The following is a 27,769-nucleotide window of genomic DNA, read 5'->3' as shown; positions in this document are numbered from 1 at the left end:
AAGCATGCAGTAATGGCCAGCACAGCCTTGGTTTCTTGTGCACTTATTCTGCCATTAGTGGAAAATTCATCAACCATTTCATCCAAAGGCAGAGACCAGAGCATGTCTGTGTCATAATAATTTCTGCTATGCAAGACCCACTTGTGTACCATACATTTCAAAATCTTACCATTTGACAAATCCATGCTGTGTTCTTGAAAAAAATGAATTTGTATTCCATAGCAGAGACTGGAAGGGAAGTTTTAGTACTTCAGATCCAAAGCTCAGTGTACAAAACACTTGAGGCTCAATTTGTCAAATTCATTTTCTGCAGTGTGACAGGGTATATTACCCTGGTGAGCAGCCAGACTCAGCACAGAGGCTGAAAGTGTGTGTGAACATGTATATCTAGTCGCTCATGTGTGTTTTTATCTGTATATGTATATAGAAGGTTTTGTGACATAAGGCAGCCATGTTTTCTTGTATAGAAAATGATTCACGCCATGTTGCGTCACAGGGTGTGATCACAGCTGCTCATGGTACAGCAAGCGGGGGTGTCCAAACTGTATGGAATTTTGGCATTGCTTTTGCCAGAAAAGCAATGGTGGAAAAAGTATACAGATGTTTTCCTTAAGTAAAAACACCAAAATGCAAAAATACTCTATTAAAAGTATAAATCCTGCATTAAAAAATGTAAAAGTACATAAGTATCAGCAAAATGTTTCAATATTAAAAAATAAAAGTAACCATTATGCTATGTCTTGTGGTCCATCTGCAATGGGATTATAAGACGCCTTTACAAAACACCAATGTTTACAGTACAACGGGAAAAATAGTTTTCTTAGTATGCATTATTATTACTAATACAGTACGTTCCACATCCGAGATTGTTCAGGTGCCGCCGGAAATTCCGCCGGATGTCTTTCATTTCGGCTGGATGTCCATTACCTTCCGCTTTCTTTGTGTTGGAATTTTAAACTCCAGTGGATTTATGAGGACTGTTAACTGCTCCTCAGATCTCTGCAGGGTAAATCCAGACAGCTAGCTAGACTATCTGTCCAATCTCAGTTTTCTGTTGCACGACTAACACAACCTTTGAACGTACACGTTCCACCCAAACAAGTTCCTTCCAGAGGCTATTTTGCAAAGGCCCCGTCATTGTGTCCGGGGCTTAGCACCGCCCAAGACAATTGTGATTGGTTTAAAGAAATGCTAATAAACCAGAGCATGTTTTTCTCCCATCCCGGAATGCTGTGTGAATAAAATGGAAAAACTAAAGTGGGTACATGATATTAGTACATCACTTCACTGAATGCACTTATTTTCCACGACCCGAGACAGTATAGTATTATACAGTATACATTATATACACATTATATATAGCCATTATACTAAGCCATCATTTGTGTACAGACAATTCACCAGTATACCTCTATGATGGCGCCATGTGCTTCCTGCAGAGCCTGTGTTCATATTTTATTGTATGTACATATTTGCGTATGAGTGTGTGCTAAGTTCCGTGTGTCTGACAAAATTTCTGAATTAGCTCCAGTGGTGTCTGCCCTCTAACACCTGGTCGATGGTGTTTGCAAATACTGCAAAGTGTGTGTGTGTGTACCTGTCCGGCTAGGCCCTGCAACAAGCCCTTTACTAGTTAGAAGTGTGTGTGTGTGTGTGTGTGTGTGTGTGTGTGTGTGTGTGTGTGGTGCTTGTGTTTAATAATGCATGGCCCCAAGCCCAGGACGGGTCCTTTGATAAAGTACAGCTCCGCAGCACATGCATAAGCAGCTCCAGCCATATGCAGAAAGGAGAAATTGATGGTAGAGATAAAGTCTATGCTGCTGTGTGTGTGTGTGTGTGTGTGTGTGTGTGTGTGTGTGTGTGTGTGTGTGTGTGTGTGTGTGTGTGTGTGTGTGTGTGTGTGTTTAAAAAAGAATGAGAATGAGGCAGAGGAAGATTTATGGATCAGGTGGCAATTTGAAGCTTTTTAGGATGAGTCTCTGTGCTGTGTGAACATGTTTGAAAATTGGTACTTTTTGTAATGTTTGATTAGCTAATTAGTTAATACTGTACAAGCAAGCACATATGGAAATGCACATGAAGAGCTGAGGCCATGGTGTGTGTATGTGTGTGTGTGTGTGTGTGTGTGTGTGTGTGTGTGTGTGTGTGTGTGTGTGTGTGTGTGTGTGTGCGTGTGTGTGTGTGTGTGCACATGTGTGTACGTGCATGTGTGTGAAACAGAAAACTGTGTGAGTGAAAGAAGAAAAGTGTGTTTTGGTTTATATGTATCGGAGAAAAGTGTCTGTTGATCAGCCTTGTAGATTCTCTGCTTGAGGGTGTTTCTGAGTGTGTATGTACCTCTGTGCAGGTGTGTGTGAAGATATTCTCTCAGACTTATTGTAGAAGTACGACGAGCTGCCAGTCAAAGTCGAAGGGGTCAGAGGCCAGTATGGGGGGGTCCAAGGTTGCTGCCACTTTCTCACCTGTCTCACCATGCAGCTCTATAAACAGGCAGGAGGGCAGAAATAAGGGCCAAAATTCACAAACAAGCTGGCAAGGTATGCATACTCCTTCTCTTTCTCAACTCTAGCAAACATGACCCCAGACCCTTTTAAAATAATACTGATCTACATTGCACCATTTTTTTTTTACTTCTCCCTCAACTTCTTTTTCAAGTTTCCCTTCCCTTCCCTTCCTTCCTTCCTTTTTTCTCACTTCGTACAATTATTTTCATGTCTTCACTCTCTTTCTCAAGTGTCTTATTTAACATTTTCCCTTATCTCATCTAGTTATGTGAGTTGTGAGGTCGTCCAGCTCATCACCATTGTCCAAAGCTGGAGCACAAACCTTCTATGCCCTAAATCATTAGACATGTTGCACTCTCTTTATCTGCCACCCACCTTCCTCACCTCCTCCACTCTATTCATCCACCCACTCCTTTTCTTTTTTTCCTCACTTGCACTGACTGCCACCCCCTCACCCAGTCATAAAGAATAGACAGTCAGATATACAGGAAGAGACAGAGAAAACCCTATCTCTTTTTGTTGCAGCTTTAATTTACTTTGTACATTAATATTTCAGGGCCCTCTGCAGGCTTAGTGCGGGAGCCACTGGGAGCTACTGTGTGTGTTGATGCAAGTGTGTGTGTATGTGTGTGTGTGTGTGTGTGTGTGTGTGTGTGTGTGTGTGTGTGTCATATTCCAACTGTAGGAGGGAAAAGGATTAAAATTTTAAGGGGCCTTATTGGAGATCCCTGTACCGGCTCCACCAAACCACCATGACATAGGTGCACAGCGGTACCACGGCTCACCTCGGTGCTCCAACCTTTGTGTCTTTGTCTCTACTCCTGTCCTATTTTACTCTGTTCTCTTAATTTCTTGTGTTAATGCGACCGCGTTGCTTTACCTCTTTTCAAAATAAGCATTATTATAAGCTTTGCTACTTGCTACAGTGACTTATGAACCAACAAGTGAAACACATTTTTATAAAATAAGTGTCTTTTAAGTGTCTTAATAAGTGTTTTTTACTTTGGCAGTCCAAAGTAAAGTAAAAAAAAAAAAAAATCAAATATCGGGTAGCAGACAAGTCATTGGCTTAGAAAATTATGGATTTTTGTATGTTTCCTCTCTCACATTTTCTGTAATCTTCTGATAAGTTTCTACTTATAGCAACATATCAAATACATATACAAATTCAAATACAACCTTTTGATTATTCCTCCCTCCTCCTGTTTATATATATATATATATATATATATATAGTGTTTTATGTAATTACTTTTTTTACATTCATTCTCTGATTCCAGCTTCTCCAATGTAAGGTTTTATATCATTAAATGATAAGAATATGAATATCTTTGGGGTTTTGGACTGTTGTTCAGACAAAAAAGACACAAGAGGTAGTTTGACTAAAGTTTAGCAATGTTGCAGCATTCCCAGAGCGAAGCAATTAACTTGTTGAGTGCAACTTTATTATTACCAACATGAAGAATAGCATAACTATAAAGTTGTAATAAACTGGAATTATCCTTAACTAAAGGTGCATTTAAAGAAGCACATTTCAGGCACAATATGACTGCAAACAAATGTGTCCTAGTACATAAAGGTGCAGTATACCGAGAGAGAAAAAAGACCAATAAGCAATTTGGAGGAGTTGGAATTGGATTTTGAAGTTGGAAGAGGATGATGAGGATGCACAGGCAGCTTTTATCACAGATCAGTGGGTCTCTGAGCGGGGGTCTCCCAGTCGCTGCATCAGGGGCACCCGGCAGGAGGCCATATTGAAATTAGGTGCCTTCCCCCAGGCTCTTAGCCACCCCTGACATTTGAGTGTATGTGTGAGTGAGTTTGTGTGTGGAGTGTTTAGGGTGAGGGGTGGGGGGTTATATTTCCGCCCAGAGACCCAATTGCCTCTGCTCCCCTGCTACTCGTTTTCCCCTCTTCTACCCCTACCCGTCCTCACCCTCCTTCGATTGGACCCTGTTTCTCATTTGCCTATTCATTTAAAAGCACAAAATGCCTACTGAGATCCAATATGGGGTTGAGGCAGGGGGGCACGAGTGGGCCCTCAGCAGGGGTGGAAAACACAGCAACAACACGATGGAGAGAAGGAGGAGGTGGAGAGTGAAGGAGAGAGGTGGAGGATACCCAGACCTCCGACAGGAGATGGCTTTAAATGGCTTTCCGGCTCCCTCTCTTCTTTCCATTCCTCATCTCCCTTCCACGTCTCCCTCTGTGCCTTTTTCTGTCCCATTTTTTTCTATTTCTCTGTTTATCCTTATTGATGCTCTGCTCACTGGAGTAGTGCTGAGATTGGGAAGTGCAGCCCGCTTGACCCTGCTTCTGAGACAAAGCAGGGGTTTGAACCAGACCCGGTGTGTGTGTCTGTGAAGGTCTGTTTTTAAAGAAAGCACCCTCTGTCCACCTCTCTGTCATTAGTTCACACTCTCGTTCCCTTTCTCTAGCGCACCTAAAAGACTTTCGAGGCTCTAAAAGCCAATGAGTCCAACTTCTGAAAGTTCTTTCAGTGGGTTTAAAAAGGCAAAGAAGATAGCACTTTGTATAAATGCTAAAGGAAAACGTGGTTAGCCCTGAGTAGCAGCGCAAGCGGTGTAGGACATGTTTTATGCATAGCTGCTGGGTCTCTCAGGTCGAGGAGTTTCACATCAACAAAGTGCGGAGGGTGGCTAAAGGTGAGAGGCATACTGGCAGAGGGCGTCGAGGGGGTGAGAAGGGAGGAGGCGAAATGAGGAGTGGGTCGAGAGGAAGAGGACTCAGAGTAAGTTGTAGAGCAGTCAGGCAGTAATTCAGTCAGTGAGGCTGAGCACTAAAAGAAAAGGCATGTAGTTGATAGGTTCTGTAGACATGGCCGTTATTTATTTATTCAAGTTGGACCAGTCCAATATGACTGTCAGTTGAAATAAACCTTGTGCTGTAAGAAAACTTGTTTAATTTGTTATGAATCTATTTTGATGCGTTTTCCCATAACTTTTGTAATTTTACATATGTTTAAAAAAATATCGAAATTAATATCTATATCGCAATATTCATAATTGATATCACAATATCACATTTTGTCAATATTGTTCAACCCTAGTAGTTGATGGAGAATGCTTGTAGCCAGTAGACAAATGCAATCCCAGGAAGTTTAGACATTCACAGGGACACTTTTTAAAAACTGCCATTAAACTTCACTATTATTGTGAAAATACGGTGTCTGACTGTGAGAAATGATTTGAAGACCACGAGGGTGTTAAATGATGAGAAATATGGGTGATATGGCAGCTGGCAAAAATGACACTGCACACATTTGTGTTAAACACGAGTGAAAATCAGCAGCCAAACATGATTGCTGTGGGGTAGAATTTAAATTAATCTGGTGACAAAGGAACTAAAAGACTGAACTGAAAACAGCTGGTGACCTCTGACATTCCAAGTGCAAAAACAGCCAGACCTTTCTATCATGAGCCCGGTTTTGCGGCTGAATTTCCTATTTACAGTAATTAGTGTGAGGAGGATTCGAGACAGTGACATGCTTCTTTTCTGTGTGACTAAACGGTGTTTGAGGCATGTGATAAACTCATGATTAACTTACGGTTTGTGGGTTGCCTCAGATACCTTGAACATGACAGCACCGGTTAAGAATATATCATTTACACATCATATTTATAGTTCAAGCTGCTTTCAAATATTACCAGGCCTTAATGCAGAAAAGAAACATACTGTATGTGGAGTTCAGTATATGTAACAAGGGATGATGGCGGTGATGGTGGAGAAAGTTTGTTATCTGATGAAAACAAAGGAGAACAGGAAGTATCGGCTAGGTAGCGGCTGTGTCTAACAACACTCAGAACACTTAAACAGCCTCTTCTCTGATCTCTCACCGTATTCTTTTATCTGTTTAAGTACACATAAACACAGACGCACACACTGCACAAGGCTAATTGCAAAGGCGATGCAATTTCCAGAACATAAACAAAATCAAAGGGAGCAGTACTTTCTCCCTTCCGTGTTCCCTCTTTAATGTTATTCAGTAAGTGAATTTGGGTCCACCTCACAAAAACACCTCTCCTTGTTGTAAAAAGAGTATTGTTCTCCTTTGCCAGAGCAAACCATAATGGAAGCTGTTTAAGAACCAACATTACCATTAATGAACTTCCAGAGATGGTTGACCAGCACCAAACCTAAATGTTGTAATTTAAATGGTGATCTAATTGCTTTCTAAATCATATCCATTTCAAAAGTAAAAGTTCACTACAGCATTTTATGCTTCTTTCATTCCTCCCCTACAATATGTGCTTGCTTATTTCAATGCTTTCATTGATGGCGTGTCTGGTGTTGATATTCCATGTGAATATTTAAAGCATCAAAATGGTGAAAGCGCAGCATTTACAACTACATTGTCCCAAAACACTGCAATCAGGAGATGATCTCACGTATGCAAAAAAGGAAATCCAAGCAGACCCCCTCGCTTTCACGTTTGACGGAGTACCTTTCCCTGTTGAATACATTAGAGGAACCGTAGAATGAGAGCAAATGAATGCCCGCTCACTTCCCCAGCCTCGCGGCAGCCGGGATGGAAAACAACTATTCGTCCCAATTACATTTTTCATTATACCTGCGTGAGCGGATATCCACCTCCCTGCCCACCATGAGACAACGCTAAAACACATATCTCCTACCTATACTAGCTACACACACACTACATTTGTGCCTACACCTTGACCTTGCAAAACAACTCCATGACAATCCTGAATGATAAGCACTGGGGTTAAAGGTCCCATGGCATGAAAATTTCACTTTATAAGGTTTTTTTTAACATTAATATGCGTTCCCCCAGCCTGCCTATGGTCCCCCAGTGGCTGGAAATGTCGATAGGTGTAAACCGAGCCCTGGGTATCCTGCTCTGCCTTTGAGAAAATGAAAGCTCAGATGGGCCGATCTGGAATCTGCTCCTTATGAGGTCATAAGGAGGAAGGTTACCTCCCCTTTCTCTGCTTTGCCCGCCCAGAGAATTTGGCCCACCCATGAGAGAGAGACATCATGGCTTTCAAACGAGCAAAGTGGCAGTTGGTCAAGGCCACACCCCCACCCTCCACCTTGCCCCCCCCTCTCTCCTCCTCAATAGCTACAGACACAGAAATGACACATCCTAAGGAAAGCTCATTGTGGGACTGGCTCTAGTGGCTGTAATTCTACACCAAGGCTGAATTTCTGGAAAGAGACTTCAGATACAGTATTAGGGGACCACTAAGGGATATATAAAAGCATCCAAAGAGCACCATGTCATGGGACCTTTAAGTTTCAAAGCCTTGCACATGCAGGATCCTCAGGAGTAAAAAAAAAGAGGGTGAGAAAGAATGAAAGACAGCCAGCAACAAACACAAAGAGAGATGATGAGAATGGGGGGGAGTGAGGGGGCAACAAGGACATCTATCCCCCTTTAAGCCCACCTTATTGGCAAGTGGTGACCCTGGACGTGGGGCTATTGTCTAGGCTCCTTATCATAATGTAGGCTGTGTTGTCTTCTCCATTACACCTCGGCCATTCAATTAGCCCCCATTACCATAGTAATAGAGCGCTGCTTCGCTAGGGTCAGGACTGACAAGGGGAGGAGGAGAGCGGTCAGAGGGAGAGAGGGAGACAGAGAAAGAGATGTCAGAATACCTGTAGGCACACCGATGCCAGCCTCTATTATGACTCAAAAAAAGTGTTGAGAGGTGAAATCTTAAGGTATTACTGGAGAACAGTGAAGGACGCCAACAGAAAGGAGGAAAACATTTGACAACATTTTAAGTAAACAGACTGTGGGCCGAATGTTGCTGAGTAGTTTCTGCAAGAGTCCCTTGATGTCACCTTGGGATGAGGACATTTTGATAACTGCAATGGCAATGTAAGACATTGTGCATTTTGAAAAAAGCAATGAATTTATCACAGAAATAAAAGGAGAGAGCAAAAGACAAGCGGCTAATTTCATATGGCCATTTTCCAAGATGTCAATAGTGACTTACAACTAAGTGGTAGTGATTCCCAATAATGAATGTTGCAAAGCAAACGGCTACACAAGAAGACTCCTGTTAATGATGGAGCATTTTTTAAAGGGCAGGAAAGAGAAAGAGGGGAAATAAAGATGAATACCAGTCTGTGAGCACTTCATCTTTTTTTTAGCTTGGTTGTTTTGTTGAACCTCTTTTTCTTTGAGGGAGTGACAACACAGAGAAGATGTAGAGTAAGAATAACAGATGAGAAGAGGTTCCAGGAGAACAGATCTATGTTAGCCAGGCAAAGATGTTGAGAAAAGGAAACAACTTTACCATCGCAAAATACTGATGGGCACATGATAGCCTACATACCAAGCCAGTGATTTGCATGTAGGGTGCTACAGCTTTATCCTCCCCCTTTATCACAATTGTCTGTCTCTCACTTTTCTCTCCATCATCACTCTGCCTAAATGTAATGTTTCTCACTAGCTCACCTGTTATGCCCTAATTTTGCCCTAGTTTTCCTGTTTTATCTCATATTCCATCTTCTCTCTACCCACAAACTCTTTCAAACTAGCTTTCCCTTCCTTTTTGCCTCATTTTCTCCTTGTCAGAGCCTGTGCCAGGGCACGTGCCAAGCAACCAGTGCATGCCTCTTGTCCCTGTCTGCATGTTGCCCTGTTGTCGCTGCCACTTTCTGGCATTGTACCCATGTGAAAGGCAGAGAGATGGTGAGAGAGAAAGGCGAGGGGGGAAAAAGAAAGGCGAGGAAACAAGGGAATGCATGCAGATGCAGGGCCCATCTCGTTTACAAATATGCAGATGCTGTTGCCTTTGTGATATGCAAATGAGAGATTACAGAGCGCTAATTAGGGTCAAAAGAAGTGTTCACGTCAATTAGGGGAGAATGAAAAAGCGATCCCCACTCTTGCTGGCCTCCAGCCCCCAACCCCTGCCACGGATATCCTCAGCTTTTGTCTAAAAAAAAATGAGACATGAAAAAAGACAAATAATGAGAGACATGTGTACAAGAGGCGGGGCACCAGTATTTGGATAACCAGCATGCATCCTGAAAAGGGCAGAGATCCAGGTTTGTTTGAGTGAAAGGACTTGACTGGCTTTTTAGTAAAAAAATAAAAGCGTAAATGACAAATATTTGTCTCCAGTGTTTGAAATTAGTAGGGCTGGGCATCGTTCAAAATCTTTCGATCCGGTGCCAATTTCGATACTTCAGTTTCGATGCCGGTTCCTTAACAATACTTTTTTCGATACCATATGTTTTAAAATTCATTTCAACATCAACAAAAATACATTAAACACAAAACTTTTATTTTCCACCTTAATTGTGAATCAAAACAGTTATCAAAATTAAATAATTCTGGTAACACTGCTCACTCAAGAGTAACATTAATAAAACTGGTTGTGCTTTTCGATACTTAGAAGATACTTAGGATTGGTATCAATCCGAACTTTAAAATTTAGCAAAAAAAGAGAAACCTTTTTGCCACAACATGAACATATTATAAATAATAAATAAATAAACAAATGACATTGTGTACAGGTTAATATTGAACTAACTAAAATGCAAAGGAATGTAAAGAACAAAGACTTTTTAGGTCAAACTGCATAATGACACAAACCTTTAACAATAAACTTGGTGCCTGCCCTGTTGTCAGGACAATAAAAGCTTACATTATATTATACAGCAAGAAAAAGGCAACGAGGACAATAAAAAAGATCAGAAGGTGAATAACAGAAAGAGGCAGACTCCATTTCTCTTTCCCCTGTCACTCTTCTTTCTATCACTCCCTCTTTTGTCAATGTGTCTGTCTAGTGTGTGCAGGAGGAACACACTGTTATATTTGCATCCTAATGACCCCTCCAGTGGCCCCCGAGGCTGGGCCCTCTGCATTACCCAGAGATCAATTAGGGCCAGGGCCCGGTGTCTGCTGTGCCCCATTAAAAAAAAAAAGACCAACTTTCTCTCTCACTGTCGCTTCCCTCTTTCTCCCACGTGTCCTTCATCTGCACCTCTACCTTCTCACATCTCCTACATGTCTACCACAGCTTACGCACGCACAGGAATAGACACACACATTTGCTTGTCATACAGACCAATCCCCCATCACGTACTGTAGAAACACACACATTTTGTATTAATAAGTCTACCTTCTCATATGCACACACAAGCACATAACTGCGTTCACTCTGTCTATGAGCCTCGTGGTGTACTGGAGAGGTAAAAAATGAGTAGGATCTATCCGTAGAGTTTTCTCTATGCGTGATTCCATCTCACAACTTTGTTGCCAGGCAAAGCCCCCAAAAGAAAAGGTTGTGAAATACACAAGTATGTCCTTTTGACAGAGTTCAGAAGGCTCTTGTGGCTGCCAATCACACTGATATAAAAGCACAGCGATTCATCTGGGGGATGAAGAACTTGACTGAGTATATACAGACTGCAACGCACCTTGGTTCTCCTTTCTTTTTCCTCCACATGTTGCATGTGAGCTTTGACTAAGACGAAGACTTAGAGCAGTTTGATCATTCCAGGAACTCATGCTGATCTAGCAGATACCATGTTTAGATGTTTGTCAAGTTTTGTCAGATAAAATCATACAAACATATCACTCAGATCGCTCTCAGACGATGCATTTCAGGGCCATGGAAAATGTAGCTTTGGGGTTAAGGCCATGGATTGTGGAGTGAGGAATGCCATGAAAAAATAAATAGCACACACACAACAGTCTCCACACTGGTGCTTTGGATAAAACGTATGAATTACTTTGTCTCTATCTCAAAGTTTAATATCTTTAACCCTTGTGTTGACTTCGGGTCACATTGATCCATTTTAAATTTTTGTTTTATATCAGAAAATATGGGACGTAGAAATAAGCGCTGAAAATGTGTAGAAGAAATATTTTTAAATTTAAAACGTTGGAAAAAGCAAAAACAAACTGAAAAAAAGGCATCAAAAACGTCGAAAAAAAAAGGTCAAGGTTGAAGGGAAGACAACACAAGGGTTAAGATGCTGCTGTTGGTTAAAAACAACAGTTGAACTTCTGTGAATAAATAAATGCAATTTTATGCTAATTCTGTCTCAACTGCATGGCTATGAGTTTTGCATCAAATAAGTAAATCCCATTTTTCACTGCTAAAACCGCATTAAAGTTAGGTACTAGAGGTTAGACGGATGGTCAAGCATCAAGCTACGTTGCCAACTGTCTTTCTGTAGTCTGTTTGTTTGTTTTTTTAATTAACTTTGCTATAGTTTTAATTAAAGGGATAATTCACCATTTTGGAGAATACGCTTATTTGCCTTGTCAAGAGTTATATGAGATGATACCACTCTGTCTGTACGGTAAATTTGATGATACCAAAAGGAGTTGATTGGTTTAGCTTAGCACAAAGACTGGAAACGGGGAAACAGCTAGCCTGGATCTGTCCAAATGTGACAAAATACGTCTATCAGGACTTCTATCAAAGACTTTCTATCAATCTCACTAATTGACACATTATCTCTTTTGTTTAATCCGTACAAAAAAACAAGTGTATAAACAACATGTTGTGGTTTTACGTGGGGTTTTGTGCTGGACTATTTGTTGCCCAGGTGCAGTGACTTTTTGGAGTCCTGTCTTCACCGTGAGGTTGCCAGGCAACCAGCGGAGACCCCAGGAAGCTACATCATCTGGCAAAGAAATAGTCTAGCACATAACCTACCATAACATAGCAACATGCCATGTTTACACTTTGATCTTTGCAAAATGTTGTAATTGTTTGGGATTGTCCTGTCCTCCATGGCTAACTGTCCTGCCTCTGATAAGCCCTAATTGCTCTGTTTTCTACTTGAATCAAATCACTGTTGGGATGCTCCATGATTCTCTTCATGCTTCCTTAGGGGGCCTCTGCCTTCTTTAGCCAATGCTTGTTTTTAGACAGCCGGTCAGTCAGCCTTCTCAGGTTTCATTTTGCGGGCCTGGCATCTGGCTGAAAGAATGCCAAACACTTCCTCTGCTGTATTGTTAGCCCTTGAGAGTCTGTAGCTAAAGATGGCATCCATCCTAGGAGATTGCTTCTCAAAAAGGCTTTAGGAATGCAACCTCTCCCATTATTGTGTGTGGCATTTTTCCTGATTCCATTGCTCAAGGAGAAATGTGCACCTGCGTGGTTTTGTTACCCATCACTCTATGTGGCTCTCTACTTGGATGAATAAAACTGTGTGATAAGAGTTTACTTGCCCTTCACAATGTCCCCTCATATCAAGACCCTTCATCATTCACAGATCTGACTGGTTTCATTATTGTTACAGTATGTGCATGCCATCTATCACTCTAATCAAATTTAAAAACCTCTACTTGTTCTAAAACTTATGATTACACATTCTCCATGTTTCTTCCTTTGAATGGGTCTTGTACACTTTCCTCTCCTTTGCCCAGCAGGTGTCCATAACACATGCACACATAACGCTGTCTCCGCTACAAGGCTGCAGTTGCTGGCTAAGCTGATCAATCTTCATATGTCATGAATCTGTGAATGAGCGGAGTATATTGTCATTGTCTTTTACAAACAGTGATAAAACTGTTAATTTGTTTAGTACACAATAAAACACGTCTCACCACTTTGTCTGAAGTAGGGACACAGCGAGAATACAAATGTTTCAAGATCCTGTGTTTGGTCCTTCCATGCATGATGAGGATAGTCATAATGCAGAATAATAACATTTGAAAATGTTCAGATCTAAACTGATGCTAATTCTTACAGTGTTTGACTACATTATGCTCCATTTGGGGTGCTTTCTGTAATTTCAGCTTTGAAAGTTATTTACAATGCAAAAGTGAAATTGCTGTGCCAGCAAAGGCAGAGACCAAAAATAAAATGAACAAAATAAAATAATTAAAACCAAAACAAAGTGAAAACTGAAATGTATTATTTTAGCAACAAAATGATCATTGTTTTGTCACTGACCGTGTGCTAGTGTACAAGATTAATTTCTAGCTTTTGAGCTATTAATGCTTTTTATGCAAGAAATAAAGTGTGTTACATATCAGAACGCACGTGTTGTTTCAGTTGGCTTTGGATAGATGATTGCTAGCCTCCTCAGATCTTCATCCGTGAATGAGAGGACCTTTTCTATCTGACTCGGATGCATCCAGAAGTATTGAAGTAACGGCTTTTATTCAGTTGTTTCCCAGGTGGTGAAAAGTCCCCTTGTTATTTCCTCCTGAGATTAACTGGGTGTGCAAAGATTCTGTACTTCTGCCTCAGCTGCAATGTAACCACCCTTCTGCAATATTCATACACAAATCTGGGCCCCGCTGATACAAGATTACACCTCTTAGGGGATGACACTGTTTTCTATAGCTGGTTTTAAGAGTGACAAAAGGAAAGTAATAAATGTCAAGTTTAGCAAGAAATGTTTAATTGTGCTGCAATGAAATGGTATTGTAGCTTGTCCAGGCAGGTTTTATTTAGTGAGAATTGAATATCAGAATTATGTTAAATCATGTTTACTTCCTCCATTCAATTTTCCACTGACCTCTCCAAGGACAAAAATGCTTATGTTTTGATAAATATCTCAGATTCAGATACTTGGAAGACTTTCATTTTAATGTTGGTGAGTTAGGATTCTGAATTTTTAAGTTGTTGATGGCCTACACCATACTGTATATTTAAAAACCTTGCATTACCTGCTATTATCAATGCATTATGATAAAACCTTGGCTCAGGATTACAGAAATACCATAATTGAATGACCTTTGTAAGTAAAATAATAGTAAAACTGTCACCTACAGTGACAGATACACTTATGTTATACTGAAAGCAAGCACCAATAATAAAACAGCATGTTGTAGCTCTTGCCTACATTTTCAAGTGGGGTCTGTATTTACTGTTTTCTCTTTAAATTCACTATATTACCACCAAAATAAACAAAAAAGTTACAGCTACCTTACTCTACGGTGCATGTTTGTTTGTTAGTCTACATAAGTACCAAATGTTTTACATGAGTAAATGCAAACATTAAAAACAATTCACTAGGACCAGTTAAATACATGACTAGTGGGCTATGTATTGTAGTCATCTGGATAAATCCAACCACACACACACACACACACACACACACACACACACACACACACACACAAATGCAGACAAGTCAGCTTATTCTCCAGCAATCATCCTTTTGCTGCAGACAGCTCCGTTTGAGCTGAGGGACAGATTTAGAGTGGCAGTTATAGCGTGGTTTGTATCGTGTGTGTGTGTGTGTGTGTGTGTGTGTGTGTGTGTGTGTGTGTGTGTGTGTGTGTGTGTGTGTGTTTATCTGAGTGTGAATGCCTTGCTACCCATGTGTCCCATGCAAATGTGCTGCACATTGATGCATCAAGAGTATATTTATGCACTTGCCAGAGGACATTTGTATGTGTCTGTTGGTCACTTATACTTCCCACAACGTGTCACAACACTATTTGACTTTTAGCTTTGACATGCAAGGGCCTCACAGACAATAAATGCTTCCGATCAGCATCTCTCGGCCCCTGCCTGGACCCCTCAGCCTGGAATGGAGGTGGAGGAGGAGGCAAGCCCCAGGAGCCTGGGGACTCGACCCCTGCAGCCTGCCTCCTCATCCATGCACCGAAGGTCCCTTTCCACTTCTCAGCAGCTGTCAATCAAAAGCCACAGATGGAAAGTGTAGGGAAAACCACAAGTGAAAAGCTAGATGGGCTATGTGTATAAGTGTGTGTGTTTGTGTGGGACAGACACAGATGAGTCAGACATTCTGATGCAACATTTTTTTTTCTCATAATTTGGGACTCAAAGATCCACTGAACATCTCACATTGACAAAACACAAGACTGAGGTGATGGAGGATACCGTGTAAAGGGCTACTGTAAACCAGGTCACTTGTGAAGTTTTAGGCTTAAACATATTTTTATGCACAACATTCTTGAATTAAGTGTTAAACTTTATAAATTAACCAAGCTTGTGCATCAAAGTTATGGTAACTGAATTAAACAAACATCACTTTGTGCTGAATATGTTTTCTCAGATTTTTGATGTTTCGTCATTCAATTATGGTTTCATCTTCAACTTAGAATAAAACCAAAGAAACATAGAAAAGTGTTTTAATGTTTACAGTATACTCCCTTAATGAAACAAAGTGTTCATAATACCAAAAGATGTCCTGCATTTCATTCACAAGCAATGCCACGGGTCATATCAGTGCCTTCAGTAAGAGCTAAAAAGACCAACATCTGGTTAGCTGGAGAAGTTAAGGCATTGTGCAAATTATTGGACTTCAGGGGCCTGCTGATCACTGCCATTGATTTCTGCCTCTCCAGTCAATTAGATCAATGGGGCATCTTTAGGCCTGCTTAGCCATGTGTCAACTGTCACACTCTACTATCGCCTTCATTTGTACTCCAGCATATGGTGCCAGTGCACAGATGGTAACCTATACAGTCCACTACATCCTGTAGAACAATGATCTGAAACTGATGAACAAAAAAGGTTTTGAGAATTGATTGCAATTAATTAAAGGGGGGTTCATTGCTAGTATGAAATCTTGAATGTAAGATAAATATTTTTTCAGTTTCCCCAACTTCGAGAGAAAATGATTATCAGTATACAATTATTCAAGTTTGTCAGAAAATGTCCGTTTGTCTTCTGTTACTGGAATCTTAAAATTCCAGTTTTCATTTGGGCAGAAGCTTTAAGTTAGTTTAGATTCTGACGTACCTTAGTTGTGGCTACAGTGCGTGGAGAGGGAAATGTGTTAAATGTCTATTAACAGAAAATATATTGATTGATTCCATTGTCAATTAATTGGACGATTATTTTCTCAATAAACAGATTAGTTGTTTGGTCTATAAAATTGTGAAAAATGTTAATCAGTGTTTTATAAAGCCCAATATGACATCCTCAAATGTCTGGCTTTGTCCACAACTCAAAGATATTCAGTTTACTGTCTTAGAGGAGTGAAGAAACCAGAAAATGTTCACATTTAAGAAGATGGAATCAGAAAATTTTGAAATGTTTTCATAAAAAAGGACTCAAACCAATAAATCGATTATCAAAATTGTTGGTGATTCATGTAATAGTAGTAAATAATAGTAAAACTAATCGATTAATCTTTGCAGCTTTAAGACACAACTTACAGACAAAAAAAGCAGTATGCTAAAGGATCGGTGCAGTAATGAGTTTCTAAAACACAGACTTGCAAAATGCAGACCACATGCCAGCACTGGAGTGCTGCTACCTTGTGACCTCCTTGCCCCTCTGCAGCCAACCTGTGTGCACGTACACCCACACACACACATTTCAGCCCCCTCCCAACAGCGGCTTGCGTCAAGACCCTGGGAGACTGACCCCCTCCTCTCCCCCCTGCATACCCCTTTCCCCTCTCCCCTCCCACTGACCCCCTCAGCGACGGACCATTGTTTACTTTCACTCTCCTCCACGGCCCTGCTGGTCCGGGGGGCCGGCCGAATCGTTACATTATTGTCTGGTCCTCCCTTGCACCCCCCTCCCCTCCCGACCCGGCCTGACCCCATTCACAGTCCTCAAAAGCACCATCTGTATCATCCAACAGTCAGGGAGTGAGAGAGAGGGAGAGATGGGGCAAGAAGGAGAAAGAAAACGAGGCGGGGAGAAAGGAGATGACGGCCGAGGAGGGAGGGAAGGAAAGGGAGAGAGAACGAGAGGCATCTGAATGGGTGTTGCGCTGTCTGTCGGAAAGTATCTGTCAAATAGTTTTCACAGTGTGAAGGCTTCCCTGCTGCTTTCCTTTCTTCAAACATTGTCCTTATTGATTTTTTTACTGCCTCCTTTTATATCTTCTTTCAATTTCTACTTTCCACAATCTCCTAATCCTCCATGCTTTTTCCCTCCTCTGCGTATTTCCTCCCTTAAAGTTTTCTCAGACTATCCTACATCGCTGTTCCCTTGACCCGCTTCTGTGCTTTCCTCCCTCCCGTCGCCATCCTTCCCCTCACCCCTCCACTTCGGAGTGCATCCTTCATCTTGCTGTAGTGTTGCAGGAGCATTCCAGGGCCTCTTGTATGGCTGCATGTGTAAGGAAGGCGGATTTTTCCCATGGGGCCGCAGGTGAAAACTGGGACTCACTCTGTCCGCCAAGGGACGCCATCTGTCCCTGTCGCCGCACTTGCTAGAGGGGAGCCCTGTCACCCCTCCTCCTTTCTCCTCCATCCATCCATCCCACCCTCTGTCCATCCACTCGCTATCCCTCCCTCACACTGGTCTACCGTGCTGAATCACCCGGGAATGCGCTCCCTCTTTCCCTCCCCCCATTCTCCTTTCTTCCCTCTCGTTCTCCCGCCGTCCCGTCACTAATTCAACCCTCGCTCCCCATTCATTTTCCTCCCACTCTGCCTCCTTTCGACTCGCCTACACCCATTTCTCTCCCCCCTTTCTCTCCATCTCTAATCAATCATCCATATATGACACCAGTGGCAAAATTATTAAATTATCATACATTTGTGATGAGCCTAGTGAGAACAAGGGATACTGTTTTAATTGCCAGCCTATGACCTCTAATTAATTAATTATGCGTATCAGTGTATTAGTTTGATATTTGGAGAGAATGAACTCAACCAAGTTTGACATTTTCCACTAGATAAAGCAATAATATGCATACAGTGACTGTGATTTATTTACCAAATTGCCAGACATTACTCCAACAATAGCATGACATCACACTAACCTGTGAGACTGTCTGTAATTAAAAAAAAAAAAAAAATAGTGTCACCTTAAGAAATGTATTACTGCAGTATGGGCTTTCCCTTATTAAAATAAACATTTCAAGGTGATGCATTTTCTAGATAAAAGCATTCAAAGATATTAAACATTAGATATAGACAGTGTTTTTTTTAAATGTGGGATAATTTCAACAGCACAACATGTTTGAAAAATAGACTTAATTTGTGATTAAGCTGTAGCCACAAAATGGCATGCAGTGTAATTAGTCCTTCAGACTCAAGTAAACAAACTCATGAGGTCACCAAGTGGGCCGCTAGCATGGGAACCAGAGGGAGTCCCTCTGAGGTGCTATATGTCCTGCGTCTGCAGACCTGGGCCCAGCTGTCAGTGTCTGTATATGTTCGTCTCAGCTCTGGTTCTGACTGCTGTGATGTCCAACGGTCAGATGAGTGCAAGAGGACAGTGAGAGCGCACTTTCACGTGGGAACCTGGCCAAGGCTTGCAGACAAAACAAATGCAAGGGCAGCTAAGTGTGAAACCTCCAAACTGTCACAGAGAGGGTGAGAGAATGAGTGGATGACCCTCCCCCTTCTCTCTTCACCCTCACACTTCCTCCCCTCGACTCTCCCATCCTACCATCAACCCTCCTCCCTCTCCCACCCACTCTGGTCTCGAAAACTCCCACAATCCTCACACACACACACACACACACACACACACACCCACACACACACACACACACACACACACACACACACACACACACACACACACACACACACAAAGCGTCCAGACAGACATGCACAGAGACACACAGTCACTTTGCACCCCTCCTGAACACACGCACACATACACCTCCACGCCCCCTGTCAATCAGAAACCAGAGTGTCACGCAGTCACAGACACTGTCGGAGAGAAAGGGAAGACGAAAAAAATGGGAGGAAAAGTGGCCCGTCAGTCACTTTATCACTTCTCTGCCCCCTCTGTTCCCCCTCTCTGGGTGATAGCACAAAGAGGGACAAGAAAAGAGTGGGAGGGGAGCAAATGAGAAGGTGATAGGGAAGGAAAAGAGAGTGGAGGGGTTGTTGGAGAGAGGTGGATGCAGAGGAGAGCTAAAGTGTCCCCATTTTCTCACTGGCCGTCTGCAACAAAGAGCCAGGCGGGACACTGCACTGGGTGGCGTTTTTTTGCCTGGGCCTCCCTTCGATCCCTACCCCCCAGCCCTCTGAGGTCACCCCTCCAGTGACCCCGCCTCGATTGTTTCCCGTCGCTCTGTCAGCTCTGATTGTTGCTGACTGGTTAAATGGCTGAAAACCAAAATGGAGGGGCTAGGGGTGGAAAAAAGTGGAAAAGAAAGAGGAGGGTGAGGATTTGGGAAAAAGGGATGGCCGTGGTGGAAGACGCCCCCTCTTCTTTTCCCTGAGATAACTGACTATTTGACCCAAATAAACAATCTCTCTCCACCAAAAGAAGTGGCAGGAGAAGGAGGAGGAGGAGGGTTCAGAGGGTTTGAGGTTCGAATTGTTGGGTGAAGATGGTGAAATAGCGCCCCCTCTGTTGTCAGAACTGTGGGGGCAGAGAGGGGGGAGTAAGGAACCCCAGGACCTAAATATCCTTTCATTTTTGGGTTTCCACTGCATCTCAAGAACCATGAAGACAAATTAGACCAACGACACATTCAAAACCAATGACTTTGTTTGAGAGATTAGTTTTACACATGATAAGAAATCAATGTGGAAGAGGTTAAAGCCTTAAAGGAAAAGTGAAATCTAATGATGTAACATCATTTTGCAACTGATATATTAACATATGTTTGGCAGCTCTAAGAGACGGACCAGATGTTGATCCATCAGCCCAACAAACTAACACGCAGCCCCTTCAGTCAACAAAGACAGCAAAATGTCCAGCAAAAAATAGCCCTTGATTTAAAACCTATAAAAACCCAACTTGGTTTCTGTTTTAAGCAACAGATTTCCTTGATAGCAACCTGAATGGCCACACAATCTGACTTGGACGAGTTAAGTGTTTAAAGACCTGGTCCTGATCAATTATGCAAGCATATCCATTCCCTCCGCTCCCTTCCAATCAAACAGCTAAATAAGCCATGGTCTGGATGGATCCTTTGCTCTAATTGGACAAATGGCTTGCTTAATTGATCATTGATTGATGATCAATAGGGAACATGTGTTCTTGTTCTTTACAAGGCAGGTGATTGAAAGCCGGCTATAAAATCAGCCAGATAGTTTGACAGATGCCAATGGGCTTTCATCACCTTACTGTAAGGGAAAAAAGCACAGCATTAGGGAGACAGGGACACGTGGGAAGGCTGCCTTTTCTTTTCCAAGCTTAGTTGAGATGCTCCTACCTTTAAAATGAACTGAACTAAAGGAGTAAGTTCCTTTAATTCAATTACGCTACGAGTAAAAGAGATAGGAGAGAGAGGGAGTGGACTAAAGACTGAATGCCATGGAGATGGAGGAAGAGCAGAGATGAAGGCAAAAGAGAGGATCCACACTCGATTTTTGTTCCATCTCTCTTTGCCACTCCATATGTGTATCACTTATCAGTCAAGACACCTGTTTGAAAGCGGGCAAGTGTGTGTGTATAGAGATGGGGGGGGGGGTCTCAACGATTGTGCCATCCCAACAGAATAGGGGGACATCATTGTGAATCCCTTTGATCTGCTGCTCATAGATTTGCTTGAAAGGCTTATGGTCGAGAGAGAGAGAGAGAGAGATGCAGACAGAGACAGAGAGAGAGGAGACACTTCACCCAGGCATCAGTAGGCCTTCGCCCTCAGCCTCAGGTACCTATCCTTGCTCTGTTTCTGAGCCAGCTCTATTAAATATGAAACGCTAAGACAAAAGGAGGGAGAGTGAAAAGGGAGGGAGCGAGGGCCACAAAGGGCACCACTCAATGCCTTTGAAGAGGCACTGAGACGAGGGGTGTTGTGAGCGCAAATGTGCACACCTTGCACAGACACACAGACACACACACACACACACACACACCAAATGATGTGGGTGGATAGGATAGCAAATATTCACATTTGCATCTTGTGTTTTTTAGATCACTTTTCACAAATATACCACAAAAGGAAAACCATTGACGAAATTAGACCTAAAAGGCTCGGTTAGCAGATGATAATACATGCATACACGTGTTTGGAGTGGTGTATGTGTTTAAATGGACATTAAGACAGCTGAGATTAAAGCACCTTTAAAGCTTGTAAGAGGGTGGGATGTAATGTAATAGCCAAGATAGACATTTTTCCATGGCAACAAATGAAGAAACTAACCATCTAATTGCACAATTCAGTTTATTTTGTAAAGTAAATCTGGGGACATACTGGTTTTCATATATTTGGAGGGCTAATTGGTCATGCCATTTTCTGTAGGGCAGAATGTGAAGCTGCAATTCTAATTTAAAGATGCTATTAGTTAATGTTTTGTACTTTTTAAATAAACTTCTTGTTTTAGTTCTGGTTTAATTTTCAACCAAAGAATAGCCTTTTAATTTCAAGGCCTTGAATGCTTCTGTGCTTATTGTAGTATAGAAAACTCTATATATAAAAATAGAAATAGTGAGAATCTCCATTTTAACTGAATCAATGGTGTACTAAATCTGCACAGGTGGGTGAGTTGTCTGTCAAGCTGAAAACATAAATGCAATACGAGATGGTCCATTGTCATCACTGTGGTTTGAAAGTGCAGAAAGTTACTGATCGTTGTTTTACTTTAAGATTTCTACTTTGTAGAGAATTAGGAATGTTGTTTCTTTTTTTCCATATTCAAGAGCACTAATTTAGGAAATATGTTGGGCGGATGCTACAAAGACTGGCAACAAGTATAACTATATAAAACTACAACGACCAGCAGTTTTATACTTGATTGTGATCAACACATATATTTTACCAAACAGACCTTACAACATGACAGTGTCTTTCCATGATAGAACTCATGCTCATTTGCAAAGTAATAGGGTATTGGCACTAGGGGTGCATGATATAGCGACTCTATATCGTTATCGCAATATCACGTTGTGCAATATTATATCGAAAGGGGTTGCAATATCTGGTTTATATTTTGGAGCTCTGCGTCCCCTCCGTTGGCTTAGTTGTGTTCGATTTAGAGCCAGCTTGAAACACTACAATGATCATGTTTCATTGGCCAGTTACCGTGCCACTTGCACATGTTAGTACACGTCAGCGCACGGGTCCACTACATGACAAACCCTATGGAGCGTACCACGTATGTGCATATTTCAGTGTAAGTCAAGAAATAGATAGAGACAACTAAACGGAACAAATCAGAAAAGCGAAAGAAAAGTTGTGTCCTGTTCTCTTTATTTATTTTATACTTTACCAGTAAAACATTTATTTTAACGTCATTTATTTATTAATGTTGGACCAGTCCAATATGACTGTCAGTTGAAATAAACCTTGTGCTGTAAGAAAACTTGTTTTATTTGTTATGAATCTATTTTGATGCGTTTTCCCATAACTTTTGTAATTTTACATGTTTAAAAATATCAAAATTAATATCTATATTGCAATATTCATAATCGATATCGCAATATCACATTTTGTCAATATCGTGCAACCCTAATTGGCACACCAGTGCAATATATTATTGCCTCTATGATATTAATCCATTAATTTGACAATGGAACAGTATGATAGGCAGCCTGTACATCTATCAGTTAAAAGCCACTATAATCATTTGCTTTTAATTCTGATAATAATATACATTAATTAAATCTAAAATCTAAATCTAGCAAATCCCCAAAAGGTTGAAAAAAATTGATCAAAAGGCTAGGATTCGAATGATTCATTTTCACATAAGCAGCACTGTTAGAGGAGGAAGCATCAGTGACACAGACTGATAACTTGAGCTCTGAGTATGTCTTAAAGTAAATGACCCCTATCAGACAAACTTCAATGGGCTGTCTTTGGAAAACAATCAGCAATGTGCTCCTCCCTGACCTTTAGCGACTCAGCAGGCTCGGTCCAATCACAGAGTATTGACATTATCCACCTCACGCCATTTATAACGTCAGCGGCCGCTCGCCTCAAAGGTCCAGTCGAAATACCAGCACAGTCATGTTGTGTTTTGGTTGTGTTGAGTTTGAAGGAGAAGAGTGGGGGTGTGCGGGTGAATTCAGGTAATTTTGTGAGCCTGGGCTAGGTGATTAGAATGATTGCTCCAGGTCAATATCGGTTTAGCTTTGTATTTTGTGTTCTTTTCTACTTGAACACATAAACACACAGGTTTGTGCAAAATAAGACACATATACAAGTGCACAGATATGGACATATGCATACAGAATCCCAGACTTGGATGCACAAACAGAAAAATCACACACCCTATCCATCTCTCATCCATCCAAACCCTGTAACAATGAGATAACCTTCCAAATCAATGCCCCATCATCTACCCTCCACCCAGTCCATATTACTAACAGCAAATGCAGACCTATGAGGAAGGGTGTAGGTTTGGGTGGTAACTTTGGTCACCAGGTCTTCTAAAAGCACCTCAAGTCCTCGTCAATCCTGCCAGATCACACATTTCATCCCCATCTGGGGGTGATCCATCTCGGCAGGCCCTGCCAGGCTCCATTACCCCCAGACGAGCTGTGAAATAGCCATTATGTGTGTGCAGGCATGTGGGGGGAATGGGCCTCTGTGTTGGCCGTCAGCCTTTACCAGCCAACAATGGGCCTCATATATGTGGTTGAATACCCTGCTCAGGTCACAAAATACAAATACATTGAAATAGTATTGGCTCACTGTTTGGGAAAAATGGAGGAAAAACAAGGCATGACAGCAACTTTTTGAGAAGTTGAAAATGTTTGTATTTAATTAACATAGTAGATGCAGATGGAGGACACATTAAAGGACAGCAACTAACACTTTTTATAATACATTAATCATTTTTTTTCCAACATTAGTCCTTTTTTTTTACCAAAACTATCCCATCCACCAAGAGTGCGTCAACATTATACTCTCTTGTCTAACGTCTCCAGGATGGCATATCATTACCGAGTCACAGTGTCAAGGATTACATGACACCAATATCATGAAGGAGGTGATAAAGACAAAGACAGGGAGAGAAGACAAGAAGAAGAGAGCCACTTCTCCTGAGAGCCCTCTCGTTGGCACTGAAACAATGTAGGCTTAATTCTGAGACCGAGGGCTTGCTTGTCACACCTAAAGTGCTTTGCATTAATTACACTCTATATACACTCTATTAATAAGACTTCCATAAGGCCTCAGCACGTGGTCTGTGAGTGTGTGCACATTTGTGTAAGGTCTTATAGCATTTGTACCAGTGTCACTTCTTCATTAGAGGGGGAGAGCAGATGTCACACTAGAAATTAGTATAAAGAGTAGGGATGTACCGGATCACAAAACTCACGGTTCGGATCGGATCACGCTTTTGAGTCACGGATCGGATCAATTTTCAGATCAGCACAAAAAAGGGGAACTTTAAATGATTTATTAAAAATGTAATAACATTAAATTTGAACACGAATTACTTCTTTCCCCAGTAAATTGCGGTTAAATGACAAAAACAGATGAGAAAAGGGTATTTTACAATAACTTTGAATGCACCACGTCGTTGACAACAGCAGTGACCAAGTGCTAGTTTGTGTCTTTTAGCTCTTAGCTTTAGCGGCAAACTGTTGTACGTCCCGGTGTTGGAATCCTCTACAGTGAAATACAGACACACTTTACACCATTTACAGTTTATCTGTCAGCATTTTAACCATGTTTAATCCAGCTACTAGCTAACGGTAGGCTAACGTTACCCAATGCCAAGTATAACATTAGTGTTAACTAGCGTGACATGCAGCGATGCTTCTGTTGCCTGTAACGTTGGTTTCGGAGCATCAGAGTGCAGCGCAGATTTTTAAATGGCACCGAAATGAGGCACCAAATTCCGTGTTGAATACCCCTCGTTAAGGCACCGGTGCCATATAAGAACCGGATTTTTACCTGCGCCGTTCACGTGAAGTGAAAATTCCGTTGCCTGTATCTTTTCACTGCAATCCTTTATAGAGATTTATCAGCTTACTTTAAGTAACAGCGACAGTAAAAATGAATTAAACACACACTATTATTATGGTTAAATTTTGCAATTGATCCGCAGTTCACATGCATTCCGAACCATGAGTGTTGATCTGTACGGACCACGAATCAACTATGGTCCGTTACACAATTAATAAAGAGCAATAATATCATGTTTGATGGTTCACTATAATCTTGTCCTTTCTGAGATGCATTGAGTTGGCTGTACAAGCGTGGTCAGACCTGGGTTTAGCAATAGCAATTATCATAGCAGAAGTTGTCTAATATAAAAATATACTAAAGTTACATCCCTGATATGTTTGTGCTACTGCTGTAATTATTAGTCAAAGAATCATCTAGTGGAACAACAGAAAATAAATCGACAGCCACTTTGATGATTATTTAATCATCCAGGGCTGCATTCTCATTCTCAAATAAGATGCTGATGATTTAGTGAAAAAATGCTTGTTACAATTTTGTAAAGCCTTCAAAAGTCTTCAAATTGCTTGTTTTGTCTGACCAACAGCTCAAAACTTGCAACATTATTGTTATTTGTACTTAATTAATATACCATTCCATTAGGCAAAGAAAAACTGCAAATTCTCACAACTGGGAAGCTGGAATGAGGGAATGTTTGGTATGTTTTCCTGAAAAAAAACCAATACACTGATTAATTCAAAAGATTAATTGACTGCATTGAATGCATTATTAGAATAATCCATCCACTATCCATCTGGCCCTCACTGTGCTGACCTGTAATGGAAACACCACCAAGGATTTATTAACCAAAATGAATTGTGCCTGTGTGTATTCATTGCCTGTACATGTGTTTGAGTGACAAAGTAAGTGAGTGCTTGTGTGCATGAGCATCATTCATTTACACGCATATGCGTGTGTGTAAGTCTGTATGTGCTTGTGCCTGTGTGCAGTGTGTCTGATGTATCTTTTAGCTACGGATAGATAAACAGTGGAGACAAACATACGCTGCTTCAGTTTAATGACCCATCCCTGTAGAGTCCCCAATACATTCAATTAGCAGGAAGATAATTAATCGGGCCAAGTCTCTGGCTGCTGAGCTGGCTGGCGGACTGGCAGCGGGAAGCCAGGTGGTCTTACAGGAAAGGGTGTGTGTGTGTGTGTGTGTGTGTGTGTGTGTGTGTGTGTGTGTGTGTGTGTGTGTGTGTGTGTATGTGTGTGTGTGTGTGTGTGTGTGTGTGTGTGTGTGTGTGCGTGTATATGTGTGTATCCTTGCGTGTGTTACGTTGCACAAAGGGATGAAAAACTAAGACAGATTCAGTAATAGACTCTTCGTCTCTCCCTCTCTCTCTTTCTCCGGAGACAATGTGAACGTGAGCCCACAAGCATATGCACACCTCCTCATTCACACACACACACACACACACACACATACACACACACACACACACACACACACACACACACACACATATTGGAACAGGTTTAACAAGAATGCATGTTAGTTTTGACTGACGTGCACATTAGCTGTCTATTTCTATTTGCTGTCTATTTCTATCTCTTGGTGTCAGTCTTACTGCCTTTCACTTTTCTCTACGGTTCTGTCACTCTTTCTCTTTCTCTTACTTTCTCCCTCACACACGTGCACACACACACAGCCATTGCTGTGATCAGTAAGCCCCTGGTGGCCATATGTTGTCACTACACTAACACCAGTGCGCTGTGGGAGCGTGTGGCTCTCCATCAATCTTCTGTTGACTGAAGGATATGTCTGTGGTAAACACACAATGGGGGGCGCATCTAACACCTGTATTCTCTCACAACAGCAAAACGGGTAAGCAGTGTGTCAGGTTTCTATAGCTTTCTGTTCTTATATCAATTACAACATCAGATTTTTTTAGGCAATTATTTAAATTTATGGGGAAGAAACTGAACATTAAAAGGACAAGGTGTCTTTAATCATCTATTAATAAGCAGTTAAACATGTAATAGCTAGTTAAGGAAAATCAGGGGACAGTATTTCCTTTGAAAGTAATGACTGACTCAGAAAATACTAGTAAAATTATTTTCTTCTGTTTTAATCTGCAGGGGACTGCAGGGTTAGGGTGGGGGTTTACTGCAGGAGTATAATTCAAGTATTTTTGTTGAGCTATCAATCACACAGAGATGGATTAAATTGACTTTCAAATATTTTCCTGTGACTGATGAAACTTTGTGGCACTGATTTCATTGTTGGCACGTACTGTATATAGTTTTAAACTAACCATAATGTACTTTCATGCCTTTATCTGCTGACCTAATCACTTCCACCAAGTTTGAGGGTTGAAAGCTAGGAGCACAAGCGAATTCAAGCCCATGTGTATAATTTTGTGCTGATAATCTGCGTCATGCATTGTTGAACCTGTGACTATATCATATTTGGTTTAGTTATTTTGGCAATCATTAAAACATACACATTTTACACAACTTTGTAGTGACATAAAAGTCCTTAATACTTGAATGTCTAGTTTGTTCCTTTAAATCAGGTGTAAGAATGACATGGAAACACAAATACA

The 27,769-nt window shown here is 41.3% G+C and overlaps 1 long non-coding RNA gene across 1 annotated transcript in view; it reads right to left on the bottom strand.

Annotated features, from left to right (window-relative positions):
* Positions 1 to 2,377: 2,377 nt before the first annotated feature.
* LOC116060937 overlaps positions 2,378 to 27,769 on the bottom strand; it is a 198,029-nt gene continuing 172,637 nt past the window's right edge. The window contains exon 4 of the long non-coding RNA XR_004107625.2: positions 2,378 to 2,480. This is a non-coding gene — a long non-coding RNA (uncharacterized LOC116060937). The remainder of the gene's footprint in view (positions 2,481 to 27,769) is intronic.

The sequence above is a fragment of the Sander lucioperca genome, chromosome 10, assembly GCF_008315115.2.
Source record: "Sander lucioperca isolate FBNREF2018 chromosome 10, SLUC_FBN_1.2, whole genome shotgun sequence".
In the NCBI taxonomy this organism is placed as follows: domain Eukaryota; kingdom Metazoa; phylum Chordata; class Actinopteri; order Perciformes; family Percidae; genus Sander; species Sander lucioperca.
Note: the sequence above shows the minus strand (reverse complement) of the source record. Positions and strands in the feature narration are given on the sequence as shown.